The sequence below is a fragment of the Protopterus annectens genome, chromosome 5.part1 (genome assembly GCF_019279795.1).
Source record: "Protopterus annectens isolate FY-2018-M chromosome 5.part1, PAN1.0, whole genome shotgun sequence".
NCBI lineage: Eukaryota > Metazoa > Chordata > Ceratodontiformes > Protopteridae > Protopterus > Protopterus annectens.
The window spans coordinates 803,457,292-803,470,762 of record NC_056736.1 but is presented as its reverse complement, the minus strand read 5'-3'; positions in this window follow the sequence as shown (position 1 = coordinate 803,470,762).

Below are 13,471 nucleotides of genomic sequence, written 5' to 3'. Positions count from 1 at the left end.
TCTGTCATTGTCCATGTTGGTGTGAATGACCTGATCCATACCTCCCTGGACTACATGAAAAGAGACATGGAGGAGCTCTCTGATCAGATAGCCCAGGCCAGTATGACCCTGACCTTGAGTAGCATCCTGCCCACACCAAGAATGATACCATGGTATAGAGAAAAATGATCAATTTCAACAACTGGGATGACATGCTCGACAAGCCACGCTGCTTCACTAGAGACGGCTTGCACCTGTCACCCTTAGACTTTTGAATACTGGAAAAGGCTCTTGCCACCCCCATAGTCCATTTTTAAGGCAAGGCTCAAAAGACAAACCCACCACCATTAATAGCACAATTAACAAAAAACTGAGGGTAATGCTACTCAATGCTAGAAGTCTAAACCTGAAAATGCACGCACTCGAGGCACTCCTCAGTATGGAGAAAATTGATATATGTGCAGTAACAGAAACCTGGTTTAAGGCTCAAGAGAGCACCCCTGCACTTCCAGGCTACAACTCGTACCATACATTTTGGCCACAAAACCCAGACCAAAATACAAAAGGCGGGGGAGTATCTATATTCATCAAGGATACTCACATCTCCAGGTTTGTGGCACAGCATGATGCTTCAGAGATCATCCACGTGCAACTTACAACAGGCAAAACTGCTATTCAAATTATAGCTTGCTACAGATCACCCACAATGTCCCAGGACCACCACTTCACATTCCTGGAAACACTGGGAAACATAAAGGTCCTACCAAACACCCTGATATTGGATGATTTCAATTACCCAAACATTAACTGGGAGAACTACTCATGTACAAACTCCCTTGCCTAACATTTCCTAGAATTTATAAACTCAAATGCCCAGGATCAACTGGTCAACACCCCCTCCAGAGGTGACAACATATTGGACCTGATCATCACCAACATGGGCGACTGGTGTACCACACCAGAGGTCAACCCCTCGCTGGTTAGATCTGACCATAAACTAATCACTCTGGATATCCACATTCTGCCACCACCCCTGGTCAAAGAAACCACTATGAAAAACTTTTCAAAAGCAAACTTCACATAACGTAAGACCAAGGTTTGAAGTTTCAAAGCCCCCATGCTAAAGGATAATGCTATCCAAGCTGCAAAATCCTTTACTAATGCAGTCTAAGGGCACCTACAAGAATGCAAGGATTGTATCCCAAGCAAAACTAAGGCTCATTCCTCCAAGAAAAGGAAACCAGTCTGGTGGCCTCCTGCCATAAACAAGCTATACAACAGAAGGAGGAAACTAGTACAGAAAAGAGTAAAATACCTAGAACAGAAGACATCCCTGATCAGTATCAGCAAGAAACTACATTCTCTCATAAAATCATCCAAGGCTAGCTTCGAAAGAAAAATTGCCATGGACTCCAAAGATAACCACAAGGCATTCCTTAACTATGTCAAGAATCTATGTGGCAATTCTCAGATCTGCTCAGAGTTAGTGCAGAATGGCACAACATACACTGAACCAACCGATATAGCCAACATCCTGGCAGACAGGTTCAGTGCAAACTTCACCTCCCTCTCAGTGCCAAAAGGGCACATGACTATACCAGTAGAATGTAGTGCCCCTGAAATCACAGGCACTCAGGTTAAAACAGCCCTCTCCAAAGCCAAAAACACAGCATCAATGGGACCAGACGGTGTCCCAGGCTGTGTCCTACATAAGCTCAAAGATGAACTAACCCCTCACTTAAACACACTGTTTAAACAAAGCCTCTCCACAGGCTACGTGCCCACAGAGTGGCGCACAGCAACAGTTATTCTGCTCCACAAAGGTGGAGCCACAACAGACCCCAGGAACTATCGCCCTATAAGCCTGACTAGCTTGGTCTGCAAAGCTATGGAGCACATAATCATGGATCTCATTAACAAAGACATAAGACACTTCCAAACACTGGACCCTACCCAGTTCAGCTTTGTTAAGGGCAGATCATACCTCCTAAACCTGGTGGACTTCTTTGAGACAGTTACCAAGGCTATAGATGAGGGAAAGGTGGTCCACACATCCTACTTAGACCTTGCAAAGCCCTTCGACACAATTCCCCACTCAGGTATTATAGACAAGCTCTCCAGCCTGAACATAAACCCCTACATTATGAGATGGGTTGCCTACTTGCTCATGGACAGAACCCACATGGTAAGAGTTGCTGGAGCTACATCTGACTCTAAACTGGTTACAAGTAGCATTCCCCAGGGCACAGTCCTAGGACTGGTTCTGTTCGGCATATACTTCTCAGAGAACAGGCAAGCACAGGAGGACTATGGCTGACCAAGTTCGCAGACAACTGCAAACTAGGAGCTATAACTGACTCTCCAGCTGACACAAACATCCTCCTAAAGGGTATCACTGAGACAGATACCTGGTGTCAAAATCATGGCCTCAAGCTAAATGCAAAAACGTGCATAGCCATCCCCTTTGGAAAAAACAAAGTACCCACAAACTACCACATAGGTGGTAGCCCCCTAAATATGGAAGATGTAATAAGGGATCTGGGGACCCAAGTATATAGTAACCTCTCCTTTCATAATCACATTGCCAAAGTGGTTAGAAAATCCTTCTATGTGGCCCACCTAATCATAAAAGGGTTTGCTTCCAGATCAAAAGAGGTCATTGGGCCCCTCTACGCATCAATCATTAGACCCATCATAGAGTACAATGTCTCATTTGGGATGTATCTTACAAGACACCTGCAACAACTGGAAAGACCACAGAATTACATCAATGAGAGGATCACTGACCTCAAGCAGATGCCCTATGCAGCTTGACTGAAGAAACTCCAGCTGTATTCGGTTGCATACCGCTTACTCAGAAGTGATCTCTGCCTGACGTACAAGGCCATGTCCAACCCAGAATTGATGGACATGCTCCATCTAAAGAAAATCATATCCCCTCGAGCCACACACTCCAGGGATCTAAACCTCACCACAATAATAAATAGGATGTGCTGGAGGGATAGATTCCTGTCCCACAGACTTCCCATGCTCTGGAATAAGATTCCAATCTACATTAGGCACAGATCCTTGCTAACCCTCTTCAAGAGTAACCTTGATGAATGGATGGAAAACAGAAAGTTTACCCCAGGGATCACTTCAATGGCTCTGCTGGACAGAGGTACAGGGAACTAATCTAAGGGGTTTGCGAAAGCCAACACATTCCAGCTAGGCGTATAAATGCCTTCAGGTAGATAACCTAGTACCTAGCTATGATATATATATATATATATATATATATATATATATGTATATCTGTTATTTTCCCATTGTCTACAGATGTATGCCCGTATATACCTATATATATATATATATATATATATATATATATATATATATATATATATTGTCAAAGAAAAATAAACTTCAAAAAGATCAATACACAGCAGGTTCAGGTGAAGGTACTTTAATCTTGCAGCAAGGAGACAAAAATGTGCTAATACAGAATTTGTCTAACTAAAATGAGGAAGTGAATCCATCTTTATACATTTCTTACAAGGTATTGCCTACTAAGCTGACATAATAAATCACAAGTTCTTTTAATATTATTTCTCAGCAGCTGTTTGTCCATGATTTTCTGCTGGCATATCAAGTTTACAAAAAAAACTTCCTAAGAAAAACAACGTGGCCTTGATGACCACCGGTCAGATACAACTTCCCACTATGCAATGTTACCATTCAAGGTACTATGGCTAATTTGAGCACAAAGCAAGTATAGATTACAGTTTATTTCTTCAAGCAGTCTTTGTCTGATGTATCTCTTCTTTTCCGCAGCTGTGCATGTTCTCATAACATGAACAGGGCTGATTGTTCATATTCAATCACATTATAGAAAACAGTATTGTTCTATTCATTCACTACTCATTCATTTTCCTGACCTAGCAGATAATCACCTGCTTCTCAGTACATTTTCAAAAGGCATAAAAATGAATTTTGCTGTGCTAGCAAATACTAGGTCAGAGAGCATCTTGCAATTTCAGAAAGCATACTGCAGTTTGAAAAAGCATCTTATAATTTCATACAGAATTAAGCTGTACATAAAATAGAATGAAATGTGTTAACCCTTTTAGTTTCTAATAAGCACTAAACATATACATTAATACATATTTTTCTAACAGTTCCCCCCTGTTAATACTTTTATTCTATTTTCAAAAGCATAAACAGTTGCTTCTTCTTCTAACCTCTTTCTGTTTAGAATTTGCAGTTAAGAGAGTCATTCAGTTTAAACTTATGAAAGGGTTTCACTCTTCAACAGTTCTTCAATTTCAGTACTTTGATATAAAGTCTCAGAAACTGACATGTCTATAAAATCTTTGATCAATCTTTTCATGCAAGGAATACCACAACAAACACACACTCCTAATAGGAGTAATCCTACACAAATGGCAATCAGGATGTTCATTAGGATGCTAGCCCACCCCCCCAAACAAATTCTGGAAAAAGTCCGTCAGTGGGTTTGGGCCTGGTTTGGTCATGGCCGACACTTGCTGTATCACCTCAAGATGGTCGTTTATCTCATGCTGGTTGTCAGGAATATAGGAACAGCACTCCTCTTTTATTAAAGCGCACGTACCACCTTTTGCCACTAGGGTGAAGTCAAGAGCCATGTGGTTTTGAAGCACCACAGTTCTCATAGCATTCAGTTCATCAGTCATTAACTTGAGAGCAGAAAAAGTTGCATTACTCATTACTTCAAGAAGTTTGGACAGTTTTCTCAGCTCCTAAATCGATTTCACTGTGCCATATGCAGGGGCTATACCTGCCCATGATATGATAGTGTCACTCAAGTCCATGTGTGTCAGTTTGTCTTTATTTTTTACGGAATTATGGTTTCTCCAGCCTGCTTCAATTCATCCCACTGGATTTTCAGGCCTTCTGATTGGATTTCCAGTTTTCTTGGTGACCTCTCTGACATTTCGAATCTTTCCCTGAGGCAAGACTGCAGTGTGTCATATGGCTGGAACCAGGTAACCCAAAAAACAACTGCCAGAACAGTTCTCAGGTAACCATTTGTATGCCTTTTTCCCCACAAACAAAATAACAATTCTCTACTTTAGTATTAATATACACTTGCCTTGCATGAAACATTTTCTTATCAATAGCTCCATAGGTATCACAAGGGATAAGAAACTAAGAGTAATGCTACTCAACGCCAGAAGTCTAAACCTCAAGATGCACGCACTCAAAACTCTCCTTAGCATGGAGAACATCGATATCTGTGCAGTAACAAAAACCTGGTTCAAGGCTCCCGAGAGTACCCCAGCACTACCAGGTTATACCTCATACCATGCTTTTCGTCCCCAAAACTTGGACCGGACCACAAAAGGAGGGGGAGTATCAATATTCGTCAAAGACACCTACACCTCCAGGTTGGTGGCACAGCACGAAGAATCAGACTATCCATGTGCAACTAACTGTGGGTAAAACTGCCTTCCAGTTTATAGCCTGCTACAGACCACCCTCCCAAACACAGGAACCCCATTTGGCCTTCCTGAGAATACTGGAAAATATGAAGGTCTCTCCAAACACCATTATATTGGGCGACTTCAACTACCCAAACATAGACTGGGAGCATTACTCTAGCTCCAACACCCTAGCCCAAAGGTTCCTAGAATTTATAAACTCAAATGCTATGGAACAATTTGTTACCACTCCCACAAGAGGGGAAAACATACTGGACCAGATCATCACCAACATGGGGACACTATGCTCCAGACCAGAAGTGTATCCCTCACTGGTAAGATCAGACCATAAACTAATCTCACTGGATATTCACATCCCGACCCCACCCCCTGCCCAGAAAACCACAGTGAAAAACTTATCTAAAGCAAATTTCACACGCCTCAAAACCGAGGCGAAATCCTTCAAAGCCCCCGGGCCTGTGGAAAATACGGCCCAGACTGCAGAATCCTTTATAAACGCATTCTATGAACACCTTCAGGAATGCATGGATCATGCAATCCCAAATAAAACCAAGACACAATCCTCCAAAGGCAGACGTCCTGTCTGGTGGACCCCAGCCATAAACAAACTATACAATAGAAGGAGGAAGCTACTACATGATAGAGCAAAATCCCAAAAAGGGAAGGCATATCTGATCAGTATTAGCAAAAAACTACGGGCACTCATAAAATCATCTAAGGCCAGCTTCAAGAGAAAAATTGCACAGGACACTAAGGATAATCACAAGGCTTTCTTTAGTTATGTTAGGAACCTGGGTGGGAATTCCCAGATATGCTCAGAATTAGTCCAAAATGACAAAAAATACACCGAGCCCACAGACATTGCCAACATCTTAGCTGACAGGTTCAGTGCAAACTTCTCCCCCTTCTCCCCACCAAAAGGGCAAATAACTATCCCAACAGAGTGCTGCCCCCCCTGACATCTCAGATGCTCAGGTAAGAGCCGCCCTCTCCAAAGCAAAAAAAAACACAGCATCAATGGGACCAGATGGTGTCCCAGGCTGAGTCCTACATGAACTCCAAAAAGAGCTAAACCCAAACATAAAACTACTGTTCAATCTTAGCCTTACTACAGGATATGTACCCAAAGAGTGGCGTACAACAACAGTGGTCCCTCTCCACAAAGGTGGTGCCTCAACGGATCCTGGAAACTATCGCCCCATAAGCCTGACTAGCTTGGTCTGCAAAGCTATGGAAAGGATCATCATGGACCTCATAAATAAAGATATTGGGGACCTACAGACACTGGATCCTACCCAGTTTGGCTTTGTTAAGGGCAGATCCTGCCTCTTAAACCTGGTCAATTTCTTTGAAACAGTCACCAAGGCCATTGACGAGGGGAAGGTGGTCCACACAGCCTACCTGGACCTCGCAAAAGCCTTCGATACAATACCCCACTCGGGCATCATAGATAAGCTCACCAGCTTAAATATAAACCCCTATGTCACTAGATGGGTTGCAAACTGGCTCAAGGACAGAACCCACATGGTTAGAATTGCTGGAGCCATGTCAGACTCCAAACCAGTTACAAGTGGTATCCCACAAGGCTCAGTCCTGGGACCTCTCTTGTTCGGTATATATTTCTCGGCGGTACAGACCAACACGTAAGGACTGTGGCTGACCAAGTTCGCAGATGACTGCAAACTGGGCACTATAATCAACTCTCCAGCCGACACAAGCATCCTCCAAAAGGGCCTCATAGAAACAGACAACTGGTGCCAGAGCCATGGCCTCAAGCTAAATGCCAAAAAGTGTATAGTCATCCCCTTTGGCAAAAACAAAGTGCCCACAAATTACCACATAGGTGGTAATCCATTAAGTACAGAAGAAGTCATTAGGGACCTGGGGACCCAAGTTGATAGCAATCTCTCATTTGGCAACCACGTGGCCAAAGTGGTTAGAAAAACATTTTATATAGCCCACTTAATCATGAAGGGATTCACATCTAGATCAGGGGAGGTCATCGTACCTCTTTACTCATCCCTCATCAGGCCCATAATTGAGTACAATGCCCCTTTTGGGATGTACCTTACCAGACACCTGCAGCAACTGGAAAGACCCCAAAAGTACCTCACCAAGAAGATCAAAGGGCTCAAACAGATGCCATATGCTGCCCGGTTAAAGAAACTCCAGCTCTACTCAGTGGCATACCACCTGCTCAGAGGCGATCTGTGCCTGACGATAAAGCCATGTCCAACCCGAATTAATGGACATGCTGCACCTCAGAAAATCCAAATCCCATCGAGCTACGCCGAGAGACTTGAACCTCAGCACTGAAATAAATAGGACATGCTGGAGGGACAGATTCATAACCCAGAGGCTCCCTTCTCTCTGGAATAAAATCCCAGTCCAGGTTAGGCAGAGTCCCACATTGACTCTCTTCAAGAGGAATCTTGATGAGTGGATGGGAGATCGTAGGTTTACTCCGGCTATCACTTCTGTGTCACTGTTAGACAGAGGCACAGTATACTAACCTCAAAAAAAGGCATAGCAAAATTAATTTAAAATAGGTAGCGAAAGCCAAACACACTCTGGCTTGGCTTATAAATGCCCTAGAGCAGATAGCCTAGTATGAACCTATGAACCTATGAACCTAATAATAGATAGTTGTTTTAAAAGTACAGGATTACGCTGTATCTCATCAATAGTCTTATGAATCGACTCGAGATATGAGTCATAGTTTGTATCACAGATATAACCTGTATTATTGGCTTTGGTATAACATTTGTAAGGAATAGTAACATTACAATTATTCCAACCTACCTGAACAGTATCATTTTTGTAAAAACATACAATTCCCTTTTGTGTAACAGGCAGGTACAATGCTATTTTGTCTTGTGATTTTACAGTTGTAGTATCAAAAAGCAAATTTTCCCAGGTCTCATTGACCCCTAGGGGGACGGCAGTCATTAATAATCCCCCATATGCTGTTGGTATAGCTGTGCAGATCCAGCAATTTGAAACATTAAAAGTTTCGGCATACACGTATTTAATTGCTTGGTAAGTGTTAAAGTTCGGATGCCAGTCTATGAATGATTCATATTTATTCAGTTCAGCTCGTGTGGCTGGAAAAAGGAAAGGCCACAACAAAAAGATTAATGTTATCAATATGGTCAACAGAATGATCATGCAATTCTTTTGAGGTTGTTCAGCATTTCTATTTGCTCCGTATCTGGTCATTTTGTTCTTGTGTAACAGTAACAAGTTTTTTGTCCAGTTCAAAGTTTTTAACCAATTTACAGTGTGTCAGATGAATCTGGGATGCTCGCTCTGCGATCTTGACTGCAGTGGGTGTTGACAGTACCACTTGGTATGGCCCTTCCCACTTCGGTGTGGTCCAATTTCTTTTCTTGATAACCTTCACCCAGACCCACATGCCTGGGACTACTGCTGCTTCCGATGGTCTGGTTTGTTCTTTATCTGAAACAGAATTTAACTGCAAAAGTTGCTTATTACTTAAAAGTTTTCTCATGTATTCTGCAAGCAAACTGTCAGCCTCCTGGTCTGCAGGCATGAGAGGTTTCCACTGAGGTATATAATATGCCCTCCCAAACAGTATTTCAAAAGGAGTTAACCCCTTTGCATTTGGAACAGTTCTCATGCTCAACAATGCCAGAGGCAGACAGTGCACCCAGTTCTTCTGTGTCTCGCTAATCAATTTCCTAAGTTTGTTTTTCAAAACCCCATTATGCCTCTCTACTAATCCTGTGGATTGGGGGTGGTATGCACAATGGTTCTTTAAAGAAATTCCGAAATATCGGCTCATTTGTTGTATGGTTTGATTTACAAAATGTGTGCCATTGTCACTGTAGATCTTTTCCGGTATGCAAATCTAGGAATAATTTCTTTAATGAGGACTTTTACAACAGTAGCTGCATCTGGATTTTTGGTCGGAAAAGCTTCCACCCATTTGGAAAACATATCTATAATGACAAGACAATATTTCTTATTTTCACATTTGTTTATTTCTATGAAATCCATTCAGATAGCATGGAACGGGTATGGTGGTGTTGGTAAACTCCCTTGCTTAGGCTTCAGTGCCCCCTGTGCATGATGCCTGTTACAAATGTGGCATGCTGCACATTTTTTGTGTAGTTTGTAAATCCATATGCAGTGAACACTCAGTTCACTAACTGTACCATCCCCCCCTGTTGAGACATGGCACTGCCCATGGCTCAACAAAGCTCAACAAAGCTGCATATCTAAACAAGTTAGACGGTAATATCAGTTTCCCTTCTTTGGAGATGTACAGCCCTTTCTCAAGAATTGCTCCTCATTTTATCCATCTCTGTTTTTCTACATTTGTAGTAAGTGTCTGCATTGTTTTCAACATTTCTAAATCTAAAATCTCAGAGGGTTGTAATTCCTCACTCAAAAGAAATACTTCTGAGGCTGAAGCTTACTGCTTTGCAGCTGTATCAGCTCTCGCATTACCTTTTGAAATCCTATCCTGTTGCTTAGTATGAGCTACGCATTTACAAATAGCTACTTTCTGAGGTAACTGAATAGATTCCAACAAATCTAAAATAAATTGTGCATGATTAATCGGTTTACCAGTAGATGTTATCATTCCTCTATTTTTCCACTGTTGTGCAAAAACATGTACAGTAGAAAAAGCGTACTGGTTATCAGTAAAAATGTTCACACATTTACCCTTTGCCAAGGTGCATGCCCTTGTCAAAGCAATCAATTCTGCTGCCTATTCAGATAAGTTGTGTGGTAAAGACTTCGCTTCTAAAATCTGTCTCAAAGCAGTACAGTGATGAGTTCTATATGAGCAATTTGCAGCAAAGCGGGCAACTCTGTTATAGCAGGCTTCCATTTTGCTTAGTTCAGTTTTGTTGAGATTAGTCAGAATGGGAGATGCATAGAGTAGGGTGGATAGAAGTTGGGAGCGAGCAATGGCTGATCTTGTGTTGTTGGTAAGAAATGGTTTGATATGGTAGAGTGATCCCAGTTTGGCATGTACTTTTTTAATAGTTAAGTTGAGATGACTATCAAATTTTAGGTGGGAGTCTATGGTTATTCCCAATAGCTTAGCCTGTGCCACTGGAGCGATTGGAGTAGCATTTGTGGAGTAGATAATGAATTGGCTGTTGACAGTGTTTTTGTTAGAACTGGTTATAATCATAAGCTGTGTTTTCTTTGGATCGAGGATAAGTTGGGCTTTGGTAAGGTAGTTTTTAATGTCAGAGAATGCTAGTTGAGTTGTTTGCAGGAGGGTGGGAAAGTTTTGTGCAGCACAGATTAAGGTAGTGTCATCAGTATACTGAATGATAGATGCATGCTATGTGGAGGTATGGAGGTCATTTGTGAAGACTGTGAATAGTTGTGGTCCTAAGATAGAACCCTGTGGGACTCCTATAGTTCTGGGCAGCTGAGAAGAGAGAGAATTTTCCCATTTCACAGCTTGGTACCTGTCAGTTAAGTAGCTTTTGTACTAGGTAAAAGTGGAATTTGATAGGTGATATTGGTTTAGTTTGTTTAGCAGTATTTGGTGTGAGACTGTGTCAAATGCTTTGGACATATCCAAAAAAAGAGTTGACACCTGTAGGCCTTCATTTGTGAGATGGTTTACTGTGTTTGTGAAGCAGAGGAGGGCTGTAGTGGTACTCTGGGCAGGTCTGAAACCATGCTGAGTAGGTGAGAGGATGTTACTGTCTAGGAGATAGTTTAGCATCTGGGTATGGATGCATTTTTCTAGGATTTTGGCCGGGGGGAGAGTAAAACTATGGGTCTATAGTTATTAAGTTCAGTGGAGGTCCCGCCTTTATGTATGGGTGTAACATAGGATATTTTCCAGAGTTTGGGCACATAGTTTTCAACAATTGATCTGTTTATGAGAGTGGAGACTGGGATAGCAATAGCATCTGCTGTGAGTTTCAAGAAATAGCTGGGGAGTAGGTTAGCTGCTGTTGATGAGGTTTTTAGTTTGGAGAGCATGCTTTTGATTGAAGTGGTAGAAACTGTTTTTAGGGTAAAGCTTGTATTAGTGTTATTTATGTTGGGGGGATAGTGAGGAAGGAACTGTCCTGTGATACTAAGGATAGTATTGAGTTCACAAAGTGGGAGTTGAATTGTGTTTCAATGGGAACTTTAGTGTCAGGGTTGGTTGGTTTGGGAGTAGCCTTTTGGGTGGATTTTAGTAGCTGGTTTACATTTTTCCAAACTTATTGGGGTTTGTGTTGGTATTTAGTTTGTAATGTTGTGTAGTAAGATTTTTTTGTCCAGCCTAATGCATTTTTTTGCAGGGTTGCGCAGTTCTTGGTACTTAGTTAGGCTTTGTGTTTCTTTGTTTTTTTGATAGTAAAGCCAGGCAGTGTCTCTGGACTTAAGGATTTGTTTGGTTTCTTTACTGAGCCAGGGGTTTGTAGAGATTCTAACCTTGATTTTGCTCAATGGAGCAACAGTGTCTAGGTGTTGTAGAAATGTTTTGTTGAAATATGCTACAGCCTGGTCAAGTTGGAGGGGTTTTAGGGGGGGGGGGGTCCAGTCACAGTTACAGAGTAAAGTGTTGAGGACCTCAGGAGAGAATTTTTTGTGTTTCTAGTGGATATATAGTTAGTGGTTTTGCATATGCTTGTTCTAGTATGTATAAAGTATATTATGTTGTGGTCACTTAAGGTGTCTGTGAGACTGCCTGTGTAAGGGTACAATGTGGGGTTGTTAGGACCCAGTCAAGGATGGATTCCCTTTTAGATTTTTTATCTCATCTAGTTGGAATTTGGACTAGCTGCTGGTAGCCATGGAGATTTATTAGATTAGTTGGTGGTTCTGATATACAGGTGAACCAATCCAGGTTGAAGTCCCCCAAAATAAGGGTTTCTTGTGAGTATGTGGAAGAGCACCAGTATAAGAAGTCTTCAAAACTAGCAGGTGTATTACCAGGTGGAATATAGGTCACATTTGTGGTGTTGACCTTTTTAGGGTGAAGTTGAAGTTGTAAGATAAGTATGTCCCAATTATTAGGGGAGGGGTAGGAGTTTGGTTATTGATAGACAGTTAAGTTGGACTTGTACAGTAAGACAGTTCCACCCCCTTTACAAAGTGGTCTGTCTTGTCTAATGATATTGTAGCCAGTAGGGAGAACTTCTGAGTTAGCTATGTTTTTATTTAGCCAGGTTTCTGTTAAAGCAACTATGTCTGGGGAGTAGTGTGCTATTGTGGTCTGGAGTTCAGGTATTTTATTTTTGATACTTCTAATATTAATATTTAGCATTAAAATATGGTTGGTTTTGCTGCTGTTGCTGATCTGCCCAGGGATGAAGATAGTGGGGGTGTTATGTTCTGAAATTTGTGTTGGAGTAGTTTGTGTTGGACAGGATGGATTCGGGCCTGGGTTGGGGTGGATATCCCCACTTATGGTGAGCCTGGTGTTAAAATGGTGATACAGATGTTGGAGTTTGGTGAGGAGTGTGAGAAAGTATTGTGTTTTTTTTGGAGTAGAAATGAGAGCATATGTGTTTAGTTCTAAATTGGTCCGTTATGTAGTTCTTGAACAACTGTGGGCAGATATTATTATAATGTGTGGTGTCTGTATATGACAGTGCATAATGTAGTGTTGTGCTACTAAGTTTAGGGATATTGCTAGAGTGATAACTTGTGGTGTTGTAAAGAATTATGAGAAGACAGACTAGACTTAGTTGTGTGATAGTCATGGTTATAAAGTTTAAGTTGGTTCTAGGTGGGGGGTCTGAATAGGAATTATAGGGTTGCACTATATGTGGATGGGGAAGTAGTGTGGGTGATGTAAAAAATGCCTAGTGGGAATGAGTGTGATTGGGAGTATTTTGTGTGGAGCAAGTTGGTGTGGTATAATGTGATATGCCTTGATGAGCTGTGATTGGTGGAGGTGATGTGAAGGTGAGCAGTGGGTGTGGCTGTGATTACTATAAATGTAAAGGTAGTGGGGATGGGAGGGAATAAGGGTCAGGGCAGGGGAGTGGAGAGAGCCCGAGCATTAGCAAGGGTGAACGGAGTGGGGCGGAGCC